Here is a 19723-nt window from a genome sequence, read left to right on the forward strand (position 1 = left end):
GCACCCCCAAAACAAAAAAATTATTCTTTGAAGGACTTGAGATATACTTCAATGGTATTACACTTTCCTAACGTACAGAGCTGCAGTTTGATCATCATCATCGTCATTTTAAAAATAGAGTAGTATATTAAAAAAATCTATATCTATCTATACATCTTCATATTTTCCCTTTTCCCCTCCTTCTATGCCAGGCATCAAGCACAAGATCACTCACATGCTCTAAGCACACACACTACCCTGAGCTGTAAATCCACCTCTGCTTGGTGGTTTGATTGCTTCCCTCCCTCTCTCCCTTTCTCTTTTTTTGTCTTTTTCTTTCTCTCTTTCCTTGAGATAGTGCCTTGCTATGTAGTTCATGCTGGCTTTGAACTCATTATGTTACAGGGATCTTCCTGCCTCAACCTCTCAAGTGCTGGGATTATAAGCACCACCACACCTGGATCATTTTTAAAAATTTTTTTTTGGTACTGGGGATCGAACTTGGGACCTTGTGCTTGTGAGGCAGGTGATGACACCTCATCTTTTTTTAGTAGTATGTTTATCTTTCTACTTCCTTTTGGTAGCAGTTTTATTTATTTTTATTAGCCTATGCTTGCAGTGAATAATATATTCATCATGGGGAATTGATACATGTGCATATTGCATTGCCAGGTTTCTTATTTATTAGCGAAATGCTTTTATTTGGCATGGGGATCGAACTCAGGACCTTGTGCGACGGAATCACTGAGCTAAATCCCTGGCCCATGAAATGCTTTCTTAAAAAAGTAATAGGATGTGTGCAGGAAAGAAGAAAGCTCCTTGCCATTGTTGGCTTTTTCCAACCCAGATCTTTTCCTGGAGGTATATTTTGTCTCAATGTTCACATATATGTCCAGAGCAGCAGTTATCAGGGATGGTCTGTCCTTTCATTCAGTGTTTTGTTTTGAGACAGGGCCTTCCTGTGTGTTCCAGGCTGGCCTTGAACTCCTTAGAGTGGTCCTCTTGCCTCAGCCTACTGAGTGCTGGGATTGCAGCTGTGCGCCGCCATGTGAGGGCTTTGATTTTTTTTGTTTTTTGAGACAGGGTCTCCCTATGTAGTTCAGAACTCACTATGTAACCCTGGCTGGCCTTGAGCTTGCTGTGATCCTCCTGGTCCACCCCCCAGTCCTGGGATCCCAGGTGTGCGCTACCACGCCAGGTTTGATCTGTGGACTCTTAAGGAGGTTTTTGTTTCAGATCTGCCAGGTTGAAACTGTTTCATAATAATATTGAGTTCTTATTTGCTGTGTAACTAAGTCAACATTAGTTGACATTTGTACTGATGATGCAGAAGCACTGTGACAGAATGAAAAACATTAGAAAAAATAAATATCAAACACCAGTGAGTCAAGAGAGTGGCAGAACTTCACTAATAATTTCTATATTCTTCATCATCATGGATTTACCTTAAAATATGATTTCACTTAATAATTTGTTTTATGAGGTTGGGTATGGTGGTGCATACCTGTAATCCCAGCACTTGGGATATTGAGGCAGGAGGATCACAGGTTGGCAGTCAAATTAACCACACACCAGGAGAGCAAAGGCTTGCTGTATATTGTCTGTGCTCATTCCAGTCCCGAGAACAGTGCCTGCCTCGTGAGAGCTATTGAATAAATATTTATTAAATGAGAAGATAGCTAATATATTATCAATGGTAATTATCTTCTAAAATATTAACATTAATTTCTGCTCCCTGGATAACAAATTTTAGGTTTTGTTCTGATCCCGAATACTTGAAATGGAAAAAATTTGGATGACCTAACTTGTGTTTATCTTCCTTACCATAAGTGAGTTGATGTTTCTGAAACATTTATCTAAGATTCTTGAATTACTCCATTTTATTCCAATGCAGATACACATATATTTCCCCATAGACAGCAATCCTGGATTAGTAGTTTTAAGGCCTGGATTTAAAGGTGTTTTTTTCTCTTTTTCTTTTTTGGTATGGGGCAGAGTCTTGCTGTGTAGTTCAGGCTGGCCTTGAAGTCACTGTGCATCCTCCAGGCTGGCATTAAACTGGTAATCTTGCTCCAGCCTCCCCAGTGCTGGGTTACAGGCGTGGGCCACCATGCCTGGCTGGATTTAACTGTTTTTGATAAACTTTAATTTCAAATACTATATTCTTTTTTTCTCTTCATTGTTTTTTCTTTTGAGACAGTCTCACTCTGTAGCTCAAGGCTGGCCTCTTGCCTCAGCCTCCCAAGTGCTGCTGGGATTATAGGAGTGCACGCCTGGCCATTCGGGGTTTTTTGGGGGAGCAAAACATTTATTGGTACATCTTAGATACTTATAATGATAACATTCATTATCTTCTATTGTTTTAACTAATCTTCAGTTACTTTTTCTGATTATCCCTAATAGCAGTAATTCATAGTTTATGTATACTAGAACCAAAATTTTGATTTAAAAAGAAAAAAATGTATATAATTAAACATGTATAGACTAGACTTACACGTGTAGAAATCTGTATTAAAATTAGGATTACTGTTTTTATCTAGAGTATGAAATACTTTAGGAAAGTTTATCTCTGAGCAGTGAAAAGTAGTAACAAGACACAAAACAAGGTGAAATTAATCAGATAGGATAACACCCTCCCCTCTTTCTTTTTCGTGCTGGTTATTGAATCTAGGGCCTGTCACATGCTAGACAAGTGCTCTACTGTTGTGCTATATCTTCAGCCCCTAATTTGCTATTTTTGGTTCTTGCCAGAATTTTTCACTTCACCGTTCACAGTCCATGGAAGGCAAAAGTGCCATTTAGTCAAAGATAACCTTGGAAATCCCTAAACTTGCCCATAAAATATAAAATGTAGGCTTACAGTCTCTCAAAGATGAACAGCTCTGTTTTTTCTTCAATGTTGGAACAAATCGTATTTTCATTGTTAAACACCAGATGAAGTAGTAGGCTTGTGTGTATGGTCCATTATGTGGGGAAAATAAGTGGCTGTAAACATTAGTATGTGACAGCACTGCGAGCTGCCACATCATGAAAGACACATGACAAGTGGGACCAAGTGGAGAAGAGCAGCATTTTACCTTGTGTGTTGTGTTCATTCTGGGCGTAGTCAGTGAGCACAAGGGTAGATGTCACGGTAGTTATTTTTCTCTTTATTGGTCAAGTTCACTTGATGGGCATGAGGTCTAACCAGAGTTATTCTCTCCAGTCCAGCTTTCAGTGTAATTTGTGATTTTTTTCTTAGGTTTATGTTCTCTTTCTTTAGAACATACTCTGTAATTACTATTATCTAGGGTTACATATTTTGATTGACCTAAATCATATATGTAGATTAAAATTTTTTTATCCAAATAATATAGCTGTTAGACTTCAAGGAGAAATTGTTTCTTTCGGGAGTTTTGCTCCCCACATTAGATTTCCATTCTTAGGACAAATACCATATTCTCTCCTTTAGTATTCTGGTTTTATTTTGTTGTTCTAACCTTTGCTTTGGCCTTTAACAACTTGGTGGTTCATTATTTTTATTTTTATTTTTGGTTTTGGTTTTGGTTTTTTTTGGTACTGGGGATTGAATTCAGAACCTTGCGCTTCCCAGGCAGGTGGCGGAACCACTGAGCTAAATCCCTGGCCCTGGTTTTTGTTTTTTGAGACAGGATCTTGCTTTGTAATTCAGGCTGACCTTGAACGCAACTGTGTAGCCCAGGCTTGAAGTGATCCTCCTGCCTCAGCCTCCTTAGTGCTGGCTTTACAGACATGTGCCACCTTGCCTGGTCCCCAACTTGGTGTTTTCATTTTATCTTCATGAGGGATTTGAGGTTCATTTGTAGAAGACTAGCTTGAGATGGGGTTACACACAAATAGAAGCTCCCTAGAACCCTCCCCCTCAAAAAGGATGGGAAGAGGGGCCTGAGATTTGGCTCAGTGGTGCCGCATCAGCCTCGCAAGCGCAAGGTCCTGAGTTCAATCCCTGACATCGCAAAAAAAAAGGATGGGAAGAAATGCAGGAAGCTTGTGGACTGGATGAGTTCTTAAAAACTGTGACTAACAGGCCAGGGATTTAGCTCAGTGTTTTTCACCACCTGCTGCAAGTGGAAGGATCCGAGTTCGATCCCTGGCACCCAAAAAACAAAAAAAATGTGACTAACTTTAAAACCAACAGTAAAAGCTATTGTGTGCATACTTTTTAGTTTAATATTTACAGTAACTATTTGAAATAAATATCTCCATTTTTCAGATGAAGAAATTTAGGCACAGAATGGTTAGTAGAGTGACAGAAGTAATGGGGCTGTAGGAGTTTAAATCAGGTTTTGCATCACCTCGGTAAGGAATTGGAATATGCAGGAATTTACTACTTCTGTGTTGCTTCCTAAGGAGACAGTGACGTGTTTTTATCTAGTGGACCTGGCCATTGCCAGAAGAGAGGGAAGGATTGATTACAGTTTATATGGGTAGTAGGATTTTGGTGAACTGAGTTTCTCTTTTTTTTCTGTGTTCCAACTTTTGTAGCGTGAACGTATTTTAAAAATCAACCAAATTAATATATAATTTATATACACATGAAACACATTTTACTGTACAATTCGATGGGTTTTGACAAATGCATGTACACATTTGATAAACATTTCAGTCCAGGAAGCAAGATGTCCCCTTCTCCAGAAAGCTCCACTGTGCTCCTCCATCCTCAGTCCACTCCTTCTAGTTGCGCCGTTAGGCTGCCACTAATCAGATTTGTGGTAGCATAGACTAGTTTTAACTTCTTAAAACTTCATATGTAGAGAATCTTATAGCAGTGTTCCTTTTTTTTTTTTTGAATTGGGGATCGAACTCGGGATCTTGCACTTGCGAGGCAGGCGTGGTGCCACTGAGCCAAATCCCTGGCCCAATATTCTTATATCTGATCTTTTGTGCATTGAATATTTTCTCACTAGCAATTTATTATTTTTTTTTTGGTACTGAGAATAAAACTCAGGACTTTGCTCTTGCCTGGTGGCGAAGGGCCATTGAGCTACATCGCTGGCCCCTAGCAGTTTATTATTAAAAACTGGAGATACTAGAATTGTACAATGACGACTCATCTTCCTGCTACCAAGATTTTATAGTTAATGATTTGGTAGTTAATAACATTTCTGGTCATCTATCTGTTACCTATCTGTAAAAATTTCAGCTAGGCTCAGTGGTGCATGCCTGTGATCCAAGCCCTTGGGAGGCTGAGGCAGGAGGATCGCTGAGAATTCAAGGTTAGTCTGCACTACAAAGCAAGACCCTGTCTCAAAAAACAAAAAACCCAAAAATTCATTTCAAAGTACGTTGGCAGACTTTGGGATGTAACTTAGTGGTAGTTTTTGTTTTTTGTTTTGTTTTTTGGTACCGGGGATTGAACTTGGGTCCTTGCGCTTGCGCAGTAGGCAGCAAAACCACTTAGTGGTAGTTTTTGCATAGCATGTTTGGGGCCCTGAGTTAGATCTTCCCAGCACCACGAAAATAAAGTAAGTGGTCAGACATCAGTGCATTTACCTCAGCTACAGCTTCATTTCATTAACTGGAGTTGAATTTTTTGTTTTGTTTTATTTTTGGTTCTTGGTTATACCCAGGGCCTTCATACTGAGGAACCTCCCCACTCCTTTTTTTTTTTTGGTACAGGGGATCAAATTGAGGACCTTGTGCTTCCAAGGCAGGCAGTGGAACCACTGAGCTAAATCCCCGGGCCCCCACTCCTTCTTTTTTCTTCTTCTTTTTCTTTTTTCTTTTTTCTTTTTTTGGTACCAGGGATCGAACTCAGGACCTTGCACTTGTGAGGCAGGCAGCAACACCAGTGAGCTAAATCTCCGGCTGTTCCCACTCCTTTCTTTTTGTTTTTTTTTTTTTGGTACCGGGGATCGAACTTGGGTCCTTGTGCTTGCGCAGCAGTCGGTGAAACCACTGAGCTAAATCCCCGGCCCTCTTTTTGTATTTTGAGACAGGGTCTCACTAAGCTGCTAAATTTCCCAGGCTTCCATGGAATCTGTGATCTTCCTGCCACAGCCTCTCGGTGCTGTGCTTCCAGATGTGTCACCATGCCAGCACAAATCGTAACCACCATTTGTAAAGTTTGCCATAAGCATACACATAAGTTACTCAACACCTTGTTGTTTTTTTTTTTTTTTTTGAGGCAGAGTCTCACTATATAGTCCAGGCTGGCCTTGAACTCACTGTGTAGTACAGGCTGGCCTCAAACTCAGGGTGATCCTCTTGCCTTGGGCTCCCCAGGGCTGGGATTACAGGCACGTGCCACCATGCTTGGTGAACACCTTTTGAAGATAATTGACAATAGCTTCAAAAAGTTCAAAAACTCAGTCTTTTGCTCTGTTTCTTGTTGATCCAACCATTGTTCAAGTTTTTTCACTGCAGATTAGGTTTGACTGATCGCCAGGTTCATATAAGTGGAATCATGCAGATAATTGTTGTTTAATTTCTTTTCCTAAGCAGGATTTTGAGATTTCATCTATATTTTTGCATGTATCAGTTTTTTGTTGTTTTATATGACATAATTTTGGAGATTATTTTCCCTTTAGTTCTTAGCTAGTGTGCGTAAAGCTATGAATGTTCATATGTAAATCTTTTTGTAGAAATTTTTTTTTTTTTCCGTACCAGGGATCGAACTCAGTGAGCTGAATCCCTGGCCCTGTATTGTTTTTAAACCTTGGTGTGCAATTGCTGGATTATCAATTGGGTATATGTATAACTGACTATTCGAAGCTGCCAGCAAGTTGCACGTGGCCTTCCAGTTGTGCCTTATTCTTCAGCATCTGGGGCTTTGGTCACTTAAAGATCACTGACCTCTCAGTGCTTATCACATACCCATGGAATATTTCATTGCCCACGTTTTCTCATAGTTTGTAGATTTACTGTAGCTTTTTGGTTATTATAATGTCTTCATTTTCTCTAGCTTCCTCGAATATTTTGAAAATATTTTATAATATAACTTAGTCCTGAAGTCTTCCTCCTGCTGCTTCTTACCATCAGCTAGTTCTCTGCTCTTAATCTTTTGAGATCCATTTTGTCCTTGAGGAACAGGGACTCTTCACTCAGAGCAGGCCTTAGCTGAGAAGCCCATGTGGAAATCTGAATCTAAAGGTAATCATGCTATCAGTGTTGATCAGTTCCCTTTAAACTTTGCAGAAGAGTCAGTTATCCTCGGCTTTCCTTGCTTACAGGGCAGCTTCCATTTTGACTTTCTCAACCAGATGGTCCTCAACTTCGTTGTACTGTGTTTTCATTTCTTTCATAAGATGAGAGCTGATACGCAGAGCAGCAGGGAATGAAGGATGTTCCTGAATCTCCTTGCGTGGATGTCTGTTGTCCAGCTCCTTTCAAGCATCTTTGGGTTTAGGTTCCTGAGTTAGCTTTCCTCTGCGATGACAAAATAGCTGAGCTAATCAACTTAAAGGAGTTAAGTATCAACTTTTGGCTCTTGGTTTCAGTCCATAGTTGGCCCAGTAGTTTTAGGGCCTGTGGTGAGCATGTCCATCCTGGTTGTGGGACCATATAGGGAATGAGGCTGCTCACCTCATGGTGATCAGGAAGCAAAGGAAGAGAGAGGAAGGGCTGGGATTCCAGTACCACCTCCAAGGGCACACTCCCTGACTTCCTTCCACTAGGCTGTACTTCCTAAAGACACCATCAGCTGGGAACCACGACTTTGAAGAAACACACCTTTGGGGGCCACCTATGATCCAAACCATGATTGTTCCCTAATCTCTTCACATTCTGTATAATTCATTAATCTGGAGCTCTTTTAAATGCAGTGGAAACACTGATAAGGCCTGGCAAGGCTGTTGCACACTCCTGCAGTTCCAGTTTCTTGAGGCTAAAGCAGGAGGATGGCAAGTTTGAGGTTAGCCTGGGCAACATAATGAGATCCTCATCTGCAAAACGAAAAATAACTGGGTTGGGGATGTAGCTCAGTTAAAGCACTTGCCTGGCATGCATGAGACCCAGGTTTGATCCCCAGCACTGCAAAACAACAACAACAAAAGTATTGGCCAGAGTGACTCTAGCAGATAACAGGCAACACATTATATATCATCAGAGAGCTATCCATGGACACTTCCTGTCCTTCCTCTATACCCAGAGAGCATCTAGATTTTATTTTGCATCTGAGAAAAGCAAGGAGAAATTGTGAGGTGCTTTGCATTGTTTTGGACCTTTCGCCTGCGAGGCAGGCATGGCACCACTGAGCTAAATCCTTGACCCTGCTTTGCGTTCTATTGAGCAACTGATAACAAAATATTTACAGATGAGAAGAGAAATAAGATGCTGGTCTTCATTTCAAGAAATTTGCTAGTATTTTGGGATCCCATTGAATTTCCCGTTAATTTTTTGCAGATTTTTTTTTTTTTTTTTTTTTTTGAGGTAGTGCATTGCTGGGTAGTTCATGCTGGCCCTGAACTCATGATGTATATTGGGCTGGTCTCAAACTTGGTGTGATCCTCCTGGTTCAGCCTCTTGAGTGCTGGTATTATAGGCATGTGCTGCCACACCTGGCTGCTGTTTTGAAAAATTAACAGTTGTTTTCATTTAAGTCCTGTGTGTATGTTAAGGTTGATAGACATTGAATATTTTCACCTTTATTGTGAGTGGTTTGCTATTATTCTGCATTATTTTAAAACTACTATTTGTATAAAATCATTGATTTTAGAGTATTATTGTGGTAGAAGTGCATAACTAGCCTTACTGTTTTGTTTTCCTGTTTGAACTTTTCTCTAGATAATGAAAAATTTATAGTTTTTGGTATTTATTTCCATTTTTCTTTCTCTCCTTCTCTCTCTCACTTTTTTGTTTTTTTTTTTTGAGACAGATTCTTGCTATGTAGTCCAGGCTGCTGAACTTACTATGTGGCCCAGGCTGGCCTCAAATTTGTGGCGATTCTTCTGCTTCAGCCTCCCAAATGCTGGGATTGCAGGCGTGTGCTACCATGAGGGGCTATTCCCATTTTCTTCTTTGAATGACATTTTCACAGTGATACTGTATAATTTTTCTTCCTGATCTTAATGAGAATGCCTACAGTGTTTCACTGTTAACCATCAGTTTTCTTTTTTGAATCTTGCAGGACAAACAAAACCTGTGTGTGAGCTGAATTGAGCCAGTTCTCTGGTTTTAAGATTTCTTTTTTTTCTTTTAATTCTTTTATTGGCACATTTTAGGTATACAGTATGTTTACATTTATCATTGGGTGCTTGTACCTGTACATGATGTATCTTGGTTCTTATTCTTTTCCCACTTACCTGTGTGCCCTTCACCCCCTCCACACTCCGCCCTTCCCTATTTACATAGATTTTGTTTCCATTTTTTTTCTTTTCTCAAAATTTCTCCTTTCCCTTCTTTCCTTTCCCCTTCCCCTCCCACCACCCCTGCACCTTTGGACCTGTTCCTATTTCAAATTATCAGTTATTCATTTTAATCATTTTAATCCTTATTTCTTACACTAGAGAAACTATTTGGTATTTACACATGTGTGTCCTATTTATTTCACTTAAAGAGTATGGCCTCAATATGCATCCATTTAGCTATAAATGTCTCTAGTTTCTCATTCTTTATGGCTGTGTAGTACTCCATTTTATAAAAAAAACCTCATCATCTTTATCCAGTTTCCAGTTGATGGGCACTTGGGCTGTTTCCAAGCTTTAGCTGTTACAAACTGTGCCACTATAAACATGGGTGCACATATATTGCTGTGGTATGATTCTTTGAATTCTTTTTGGAAGATTCCTAGCAGGGGAATAGCTGGATGAAATGGGACCTCTAGTCCTAGTTCTTTGAGGTATCTCCATACTGATTTCCACAGGGGTTGCACCAGCCTGCACTCCCACCAGCAGTGGAGAAGGGTTCCTTTCTCCCCACACCCCCGCCAGCATTTGTTATTGGTTGATTTCTTGATAGCAGCCATTCTTTGTGAGGTGAGGTGGAATCTCGGTGTTGTTTTCATCTGCATCTCTCGAATAACCAGTGATGTTGGACATTTTTTCATATATTTGTTGCTTTTACTTTGAGAAATGTCTGTTCATTTCAGATGCCCATTTTTGAATTGGGTCTTTGAATTTGGGGGGTCTGATTTTTTTTTTCAGTTCTTTATATATTCTAGATAGTAGTCCTTTGTCTGACGTACAGCTGCTAAAATTTTTTTCCCACATTGTAGGTTGTCTCTTAGCTCTCTTGGTGGTTTCTCTTGCAGTGCAGAAGATTTACTTCTTAACCTTGAGACTGGAGACATTTCAGGGTGTGCAAGAAATCTTTATAGTCTTCCTGGAAGATGCAGTTACTTTCCTGTGTCATATTTTCTTATTTGCTGTGAATTTAGTAGACCATAGATCATCTTAACATGTTTTTTGTTAGTTTTGGTTTTTTGAGACAGAGTCTCACTGTGTAGTTTGGGCTGGCCTTGAACTCACCATGTAGTTCATCCTGGTTTGCAGTGATCCTGCCTCAGCTGGGGTTACAGACATGTGCCACCATACCTGGCAACACTTTCACAGAGGAGAAAATCATTGGTTCTTTTCTGTGCTCAGCTTCTTTTTTTTTTTGGTGCTGGGAATCAAACTCGGGACCTTGAGCTTGCGAGGCAGGCAGTGGAACCACCGAGCTAAATACCCGGCCCCTGTGCTCAGCTTCTTTAACTTAAGGGCATGATGGCCCCCAAGTAAAAGAAAACAATTTTTTTGTGTGTTTCAAGAGGTCTTGAAACAGAAAGTTGGACAGTGATAAATGTGCAAGAAATCTTAGACAATATTGCCTAATTTGGTTACTATTCTCATTCTCATTGTGGATATTCTCTTTTTCCTTAGTGATTAATATCTTCTCGTTCTTAATTACCCAGACCAAAAATATAGCAATTTTTTTTCACTTTTTTCCTTCTACCTCTTAACACAATTAAAATCATTGCTTGTGCACTATGTGCCAATCAACTGTTTGGGTTGCTAGAGATCAGACAGTGAACGAGACAGATGGGGTTCCAGCAGTCTTCCATCTTGCATTCTAGTCAGGGGACTTTTACAGTAAATAGGCTAAAAAATCATTTCTATTGTGGTATTGTATAGAAAATGAGATGTGGCATTGCATGATGGGGAAGAGAGGATGATTCTTTAAGTGGAGTCTGTTAGCCTGGGTCTTCTGAGAAGCAGATGGGATTAACTATGCATGGACTTTCTTATTTAATCAATAAAATGTGCATAACAAACTTATCATTTAAAACTTTTTATTTAAAGTGATAAGAGTCTGGCTGTGTTGCCCAGACTGGCCCCAAACTCCTGGGCTCGAGCAAGCTTCCTGTCTCAGCCTACACAGTACCTTGCTCATTTTAACAATTTTTTTTTTTTTTTTTTTTTTTTGGTACCGGAGATTGAACTCTAGTCCTTGTGCTTGCACAGCAGGCAGAGAAACCACTGAGCTAAATCCCCGGCCCCTTATTTTAACAATTTTTAAGTGTGCAGTTTGACATTAAGTACATTCACCTTAGGCCAGGTGTAATAATCCCAAATACTTGGGAGGCTGAGGCAGGATTGCCACGAGTTTGAGGCCAGTCTGAACTGCATAGTGAGACCCTGCCTCAGCCAAAAAAAAGGGAATTTACTTTATGAGCTGTAAAAATTAACATCTTTTTAGTGTTCTGCGTGACAAAAATCATAAAGTCACTTATGTTGGAAAGCACTTCTGCATTCCAACGTATGATGCTTGCCTCAGGAAAGAGCACTTGTGGATTGACTTGTGGTTGAACTAGTAAACTAGTCACATTTTTTATGGAATATTATTTTTACTTAAAAGAATGGCAAACTGTGGTAACATAAACTTGGATATTTATGCATATTTTCTTGAAAACAAAGGAATTGAGTATGTTACTTCAGGATAAACAACTAAAAAGTTTATTGCCAAGATAGAATTTGGGTTTTCAAGCAAATATTAGAATTTTGGAAAACTTCAGTCCACCAATATGAGTTTGGCAGTTTCTCAGGCTTTTCTGATGAGATTGGTGGTGATAATAATAAACATGGTATTTTTTTAAATGGCTTGTGTCATTACAATTTTGGAAGATGTGTATAATTCAGTAGTTTTTCAAATGATCAGTGTGCACAATATTAAATCATGCATGGGTGAACGATCTATGTAAAGTGCAAGAGGGAACAGTAGATAACTAATAAAATGGTACAAACAATGTCGTCAATAAGGTTTCAGATTCCACATTTCAACTAGCTGTTATAAAACCACTCTTGTCAAGTGTTGGGGAAGTAACGAAGAAGAATAATACGCACATTTAACTGGAAAGGTCAGCAAAAATACTACTCCTTTTCTTCATCTAAATATTTGTATGAAGCCTATATTCTTGTAATTTAACCAAAACAGCCTACACTATAGCTTGAATAAAGAAGTAGATATGAAAAACCAGGTTTATTCTATTAAGCCAGACATTAAGGAGATTTAAAAAAATGTATAGCAATGCCATTTTTTGAAACTGTGTTCATAAATGTTATTTGTCTCAATAATGTATTTTAAAGCATCTGTCAGGTTTTTTTTGTTTTTTTTTTTTTGTTTTTTTTTTAGGCACATGGGATTAAACTCAGGACCTTGTGCTTGCCAGGCAGTTTCTGTGCTGCTGAGCTAAATCCCTGGCCCTCATTTTAATTCTTTTTACATCCTCATCCCTTTTCCCCAGCCCTCCTCCACCTTATTTTTATTTTTGGTTTTCCAGAAAACTTTCAAAAAATTTTTTTGTTTTGGATACAGGATCTTTCTATGTAGTCCAGGCTGGCCTTGAACTCGAAGTGACCCTCCTGCCTCAGCCTCTCAAGTTCTGAGATTACAGGTGTGCACCACCATGCCCGGCTAAACTTTTGATGTTTCTTTTAACTTGTAAAGTACTACTTAGTGGAGGAAGGTCTCTGGCTGGGGCGAGGAGGCCTGAGCCCAGTCTGAAGGAGGTGAGCAAGCCTGCGGACAGTGCTTGAAGCAAGCAGTGGCCCAGAGGCTCTCAGCCTGGAGTGCAGTGGATGGGGGGAGCTTGTAGTCTCTGTGGACCCAGATAGCTGGGCTAGGGCTCTAGTCCTGCTCTTCTGGGAGTTAGTTCCGTATGGGCCTTGACAACTCCTCAGCTATTGTTTTCTCGTTCCTTTTTTTGCAGTTCCTATCAGTTGGATGATAGAATTTCTGTTGCCATCTTTTTACCTGTTTCTTTTGTTGTTATTGTTCTTGTGGATTTAAAAGAAAAAATTCTTTCACTGTCAGTTTAGTGGGGATTGATGGGATATTTGAGAGAGAAAAATGTGTATAATTTACCATGATTGAAGAAAATGTGCTTTTTCTGTGTGTGCTTTTATTTTTGATAACCATGACAGTTTTACCAGGATTAAGTTATATTACTGATAAGGAACTGGGCTTTCTTTCAGAATGTTGATAGTAAAGGCTGGAGATTTAGCTCAGTGGTTCCGGCGCCAGCCTCACAAGCACGAGGCCCCGAGTTTGACCCCCCGGTACGAAAAAAAACCAAATCTTAGTAGTAAAGTTATACTTTTGTGAATTCATTTTACAAAACTAAAGTCTAGTTTTGTAGCTATGTTCTTTAATTCAGAGTACATTTTTTCGGAGGGTACAGGAGATTGAATCTAGGGCCTTCACATTGAGTTAACATTTTCAGTCAGACTGGGCTTGAACTCCGAGATCATCCTGCCTCAGCTTCACAGAGTGCTGGGATTACAGGTGGGTACCACCCTGTTTAGTTTAAATTCACATTTTTTACAAAAGAACTAAATATAATACTGATCAAAACTCATCATTTTATTCTTATGACTATCACTCTATCCTTACTCCACTTAAGGAAATCATGCTTCTAAGGACCAGCTCTTTTTGTTTGTTTTTGTTTCTTGAGATGGGCTATGTAGTTCAGGCTGTTCTGAACTCACTATGTAGCCCAGGCTGGCCTCAAACTCATGGTGATCCTGCTGCTTCAGCCTCCCAAGTGCTGGGACTGCAGGCGTGGGCCACCTTGCCTGGCCATTGGTCTGGTTTTTTTTGGTACTGGGGATCGAACTCCGGTCCTTGTGCTTATGCAGCAGGCGGCAAAAGCACTGAGCTAAATCCTCGGCCCACCATTGGTTTGTTTTTACATTTTACTTTTTGATCTAGTCTCTTAAAAGTGAATGAATTAATTGATTGATTGATTGATTGAGACAGGGTCTTGCTATGTAGCCCAGGCTGGCCTTGAACTCATGTGATCCTCCTGCCTCAGCCTCTCAAGTACTTGGATTACATAAATTGGATTTAAATATTGAACTTTCACAATAGTTTTCAGAGGATCACTTCCTGGTTTTTTTTTTTGTACCGGGGATCAAACTTAGGACTTTACCCTTTCAAGGCAGGCATGGTGCCACCGATCTAAATCTCCAGCCCACTTTCTCTTTTTGACCTAATATCAGGCTGCAGGTTATTTGCTTATACATTAATCAAAATTCTCTCCCTTCTGTCTGTAATTATATTGTGTATTCCTAGCAGATTCTTAAGAGATCTCTAAAGAAATTTAGGTCTGAGTACTTTGCTAATGCAGTTGAGCCTCCAAAAATGATGCCCTTTTGAAAGAAATACCTTTCTTGGTAATGAAATTCAGACTGTTTAGAATATGTAGCTATTATGAGTAGTGGATGGTTGTGTTTTGTTGTACTGGGGATTGAACCCAGGGCCTTCCCATTGAGCTACAACGCTGGTGCATTTTTTATTGTTGTTGTTTTAGATTTTGAGACAGATTTGTGTTGAGTAGCTAATTTGCCTGGGTGGGACTTGAATATGAAGTCCTCTGCTTCAGCCTCCCAGAATGCTGGGATCCAGGTATGTGCTGCCTCGTCTGGATAGGAGTGGTAGTTTCAAAGCGGTTAGGTTGTAGGGAGAGTACTCTGTCAGGTGTTTTAATATACTGCAATTGGCAAATAATAAAATAATTATCAGTTCACAAGAGAACTACAAATTTAGAACGTCACCTAAGCAATATCCTTGAGGTACAAATATTTTTTCACTTATAGGAAAAAGATAGGTGAATATGTATTTTGAGTTATTTGCTGATAATCTCTAAAACTTTTATAGAAATATCAGATTGATGACATTTGTCTTTTAAAATCTTGTTTCTCTGCGCAAGCTCAAGGACCCGAGTTTGATCCCCGGTACCAAAAAAAAAAATCTTGTTTCTGTAGTTGTGTAAAATTAATCAAAATTTTATTAACTTAAAAAATTTTATCAGTACATGTGTGTAGTACATAATTACTACATTTGTATGGGGGCTCGGTATATGGACATAACACATCTGAATTCTTCTACGTCCCTTCTCCATTTCTCCCTTTCTCTATCTCTTGGTCCCCTTCCCATTTGCAAAAGATCTATCTTTATTACCTATCTTGTATTTTGCTCTTTAAATTATTTATACTTTTGATTTCTCATATAAATGAAATCATGATTTTTAAGCTTGTATGTCTGACTTATTTATTGTTCTCTTTGATCTCCTGTTTTCAAAATACTGTAGTTTTGTTATAGAGATCTTTCACTTTCTTGGTTAGGTTAATTCCTGAATTTTTAGTTTTCCTTGAACCTATTGTGAAAAGTATTTTTTCTCTAATTTCTTTCTTGTTGGATTTGTTACTGGTGTACAGGAATACTATTGATTTTTGTATATTGATTTTGTATCCTGTTACCTTGCTGAATTTGTTCATTTGTTCTTTTGGTGAAATTTTTTGGTCTTCTATGTAAAGGACCATGCATCTGTGAATAAGGATAGTTTGATTTCTGCCTTACATATATATATATACACACACACATACATATATATGTATGTGTGTATATATATATATATATCACTTTTATTAATTTCTCTTGCCTGATTGCTCTTTTCCCCTTTTTTTCTCCCTGAGACAGCGCCTCATTCAGGCTGGCCTTGACCTCACTTATGTAGCCCAGGCTGGCCTCCAACTTACATTGTTTGATTGCTCTTGCTAAAGTTTCCTTCTCTCCTCTCCTCTCTCTCTTCTCCCCTCCCTCTCCTCTCTTCCTCTCTCTCTCTCTCTCTCCCCTCCCCCCTCCCCCCCTCCCCCCTCTCCCCCTCTCTCCCCTCTCTCCCCTCTCTCTCCCCCCTCTCTCCCCTCTCTCCCCTCTCTCCCCTCTCTCCCCTCTCCCCCCTCTCCCCCCCTCCCTCTCCCTCTCCCTCTCCCTCTCCCTCTCTCCCTCCCTCTCTCCCTCCCCCTCTCCCTCCCCCTCCCTCCCTCCCTCCTACAGACAAGGCTGAAATGGCTAAAGAAGTATGATACTACGTTGAACAAGAGCTGGTGATTTAGCTCAGTGGTGCCTCGCCTGCCTTGCAAGTACAAGATCCTGAGTTCAATCCCTGGTACCGAGAAAAAAACCCCCAAAAAACCCAAAACAAAAAACCTGTATTGAACTAAAGTAGTGATAGTGGAAATCCTTATCTTTTTTTTTTTGTTTTTTTTGAGACAGGGTCTTACTGTGTAGTTCAGCCTGGCCTTGAACTCACTATGTAGCCCATGCTGGCCTCAAACTTGAGATGATCCTCCTTCCTCAGCCTCCCGAGTGCTGGGTTTACAGGCATGTGCCATTCACGCCCAGCTGGACATCTTTACCTTGTTCATGATTTTAGAGGAAAAGCATTTAGTTTTTCTCCATTTAATGTTGGCAATAAGTTTGTCATAAGTGGCTTTTATCAGATTAAGGTTCATCTGTACCTATTTTTTTTTTTTTTTTTTTGGTACTGGGGATCGAACTCAGGACCTTGTGGTTGTGAGGCAGGCACCAGAACCACTGAGCTAAATCCCCGGCCCTGTACCTATTTTCTTCAGGGTTTTTATCATGAGTGAAGGTTGGATTTTGTCAAAAGCTTTTTCTGTGTCTATTGAGATGATCATGTGATTTTTTTTTTTTTTTCTTTTTTTGTACCAGGGATTGAACTCTGGTCTTTGCGCTTGCACAGCAGGCGGATCATGTGATTTTTGACCTAACTTTTGTTACCTGTTTTATTTAACTGTGAAATATGTAGCTAGGTGCAGTGGTATGTGCCTGTAGTCCAAGCTACTTAGGAGGCGGAGGCAGGTGAATCACTTAAGCCCAGAAGTTTGGGTTGGGGTCAGCTCTTGCCTCCAAGAGGGTGGAAAAGTACTTGAATTCATCATTGATAATGAAAGGGTCATACTGATAAGTGTGTGACAGTTTATAGAGATAGAGTTCTTGGAAGTTGTAGGAATAATAATTTTCCCTCTTTTGCTCACATAAGCTTATTAGGTAAATCAGCAGATTCTAACTTTTATTTTTTTTTTGTTATGGGGACTCGAATTCATGACCTTGCGCTCACCGGGCAGGCGTGGCACCACTGAGCTACATCCTTGGCCCTCTAACTCTTAATTCTCAGTTTTGAGAATTAGCCTTTTCTAGCTAATGTGCTTCATTAGTGCACATTTTGCTTATGAGTAATTAGCTACTCAGGAGTAATTTAGTATGCTGATGGGGTTAGATCAGAGACTAGTATTAGGTCTCAATATTGAAACAGTGTATAGTACCAAACCAGTTATAAAGTGGCCACGTGGGTAGATATATCTCATAATACTTGCCTCTTTTGTAACTCAGATGAGCCAATAATTTCTACAGAAATAAAATACTAGATTATGATTTTAACCAGTAACATAGTTCAGAATATTTTTAATTGATCCTGTGTTATTTTTGATGTTTTTTAAACTTAAAAATGCAATACTGCTGTTTCTTTTAACAAACTTCTTTTAAAAATTTTATCCCAGGCTGGGGATTTAGCTCAGTGGTGCTGTACCTGCCTGGCAACCTCAAGGTCCTGAGTTCGATCCCTGGTATGGCAAACAAATTAAAAAATTAAAAAAATAGGGCTGGGGATTTAGCTCAGTGGTGCCGCTGCCTGCCTCACAAGCGCAAGGTCCCGAGTTTGATCCCTGGTACCAAAAAAAAATTTATCCCATTCCTCCCCTCAGGCTCCCTGCCCTCCCCATGCACAAAAGCTTTATTTCCATTTTTTTTTTATATTTTCACTTTTTTTCTTGTCCCTTTCTTCCTTTCTCCCTTGTTCACCTTCCCATTTGAACACCTTCTTCTCATTTCCCAACATCCATTATACATCTCAATCCTTATTTCCACATTCAGTTTCTCACACCAGAGAAACAGTGTGATATTTAAACATGTGTGTCCGATTTATTTCACTTAAAGAATATGGTCTCAAGGACCATCCATTTAGCTGTAAATGTCTGAAGCTCATCCTTCTTTATGGCAGAGTAGTACTCCATTATATAAAAAAACCCCACATCTTCTTTATCCATTCATCAGTTGATGGGCACTTGGGTTGTTTCCAAGATTTTGCTTTTACAAACTGTGCTGCTATAAACACAGGTGCACATATATCACTGTGGTATGATGCTTTTAATTTTCTTGGGAAGATACTAAGAAGGGAAATAGCTGGGTCAAATGGAACCTCTGGTTTTAGGGGGGTTTTTTTGATCAAACTTGGGTCCTTGCCTCTGGTTTTAGTTTTTTGAGGAATCTCCGCACTGATTTCCACAGTGGTTGCACCAGTCTACACTCCCACCAACAGCGGAGAAGGGTTCCTTTCCCCCACAACCTTGCCAGCATTTGTTATTGGTTGATTTCTTGATAGCAGCCATTCTTTCTGGAGTGAGATGGAATCTCAGCATTAGCAAACCTTTTTTTCTTAGTTCAAAATACAGTATGAATTTGTATTTCCTTGGTGAGAACCTCGTAGTTAATTTTGCCCTTAATGATTGCATGGCATGGTAACTCAGAGAGTAATAATTTGTGAATGGATATGCAGTGGTGGCGCCATCTACCAAACTGCCTTCCCTCCTGTTCCTCCCCACCCTTGCCTTGCTGGGGAGACCTGAGTGACCAGAAATCGCAGCAGATTTAACCATGAAGAGTTCATTGTTTTGCCAGGCATGGTGGCGCATGTCTGTAATCCCAGCACTTGTGAGGCTGAGGCAGGAGGATCTTCTAGTTTGAAGCCAGCCTGGACTACATAGCAAGATCTTGTCTCAGAAAAAAAGAAAAAACTTTTTTAAAAAATGTCTTTTTTTTAACCAATACATTACATATATAAAAATTGTATTTATGTATGTATTTTTGTGTTGTTTTGATACATGGATATGGTGTATAAATGCATAACTGGTTAAACATATCTTCTCAAATATTTATCGTTTATGGGTTAATGGTTCAAAATCTTTTCTCTGTCTTCAAATATGCACAGTATTGTTACCTGTAGTCATCCTAGCAATAGCCCACCAGGACTTTTTGCTCCTAATTATGTGACTAGTACCCATTGCTCAGCCTTTCTCCCTTCCTCTCTCTCCTACTCTTCCCAGCCCCTGGTGAGCACCATTCCGCTCTTGACTTCTGTGAGATCAGCTTTTCCATATCCCATGTGAGTGAGATCATGAGGCCCTTGTCTCTGCCTGGCTTATGCTACTTAACATAATGATCTCCAGTGCCATCTATGTTGTCATAATGACAGGATTCCATTCTTTTTTATGGCTGAATAGGACTGTATTGTGTATCTGTGCCAGCTTCTTTATTCATCAGTTGACGGACACTTAGGTTGTTTCCACTATTTGGTCATTGAGCTGCAGTGAATATGGGAGCACAGATGTCTCTTTGATAGACTGATTCCATTTTCCTTGATATATGCCCTGTAGTGGGATTGCTGGAT

At 39.7% G+C, this 19723-nt stretch overlaps 1 protein-coding gene across 15 annotated transcripts in view; it reads left to right on the plus strand.

Annotated features, from left to right (window-relative positions):
* Positions 1-19723, plus strand: part of Rnf111 (ring finger protein 111) — a 122930-nt gene that overhangs the window by 50889 nt on the left and 52318 nt on the right. The window contains exon 1 of one of the 15 annotated variants that reach the window (XM_087198990.1): positions 12787-12808. The exons of 13 other annotated variants lie outside the window; for them this stretch is intronic. The gene's annotated coding sequence lies outside the window, so the exon portion shown is untranslated. Of the gene's footprint in view, positions 1-12786; positions 12809-13512; positions 13699-19723 lie in introns of those variants that run through there. One more of the 15 variants, XM_021237155.2, reaches the window with a different exon arrangement.

This window comes from Heterocephalus glaber, unplaced genomic scaffold, assembly GCF_053883595.1.
Source record: "Heterocephalus glaber isolate CG9 unplaced genomic scaffold, H.glaber_assembly_v1.0 deba00001689, whole genome shotgun sequence".
NCBI lineage: Eukaryota > Metazoa > Chordata > Mammalia > Rodentia > Bathyergidae > Heterocephalus > Heterocephalus glaber.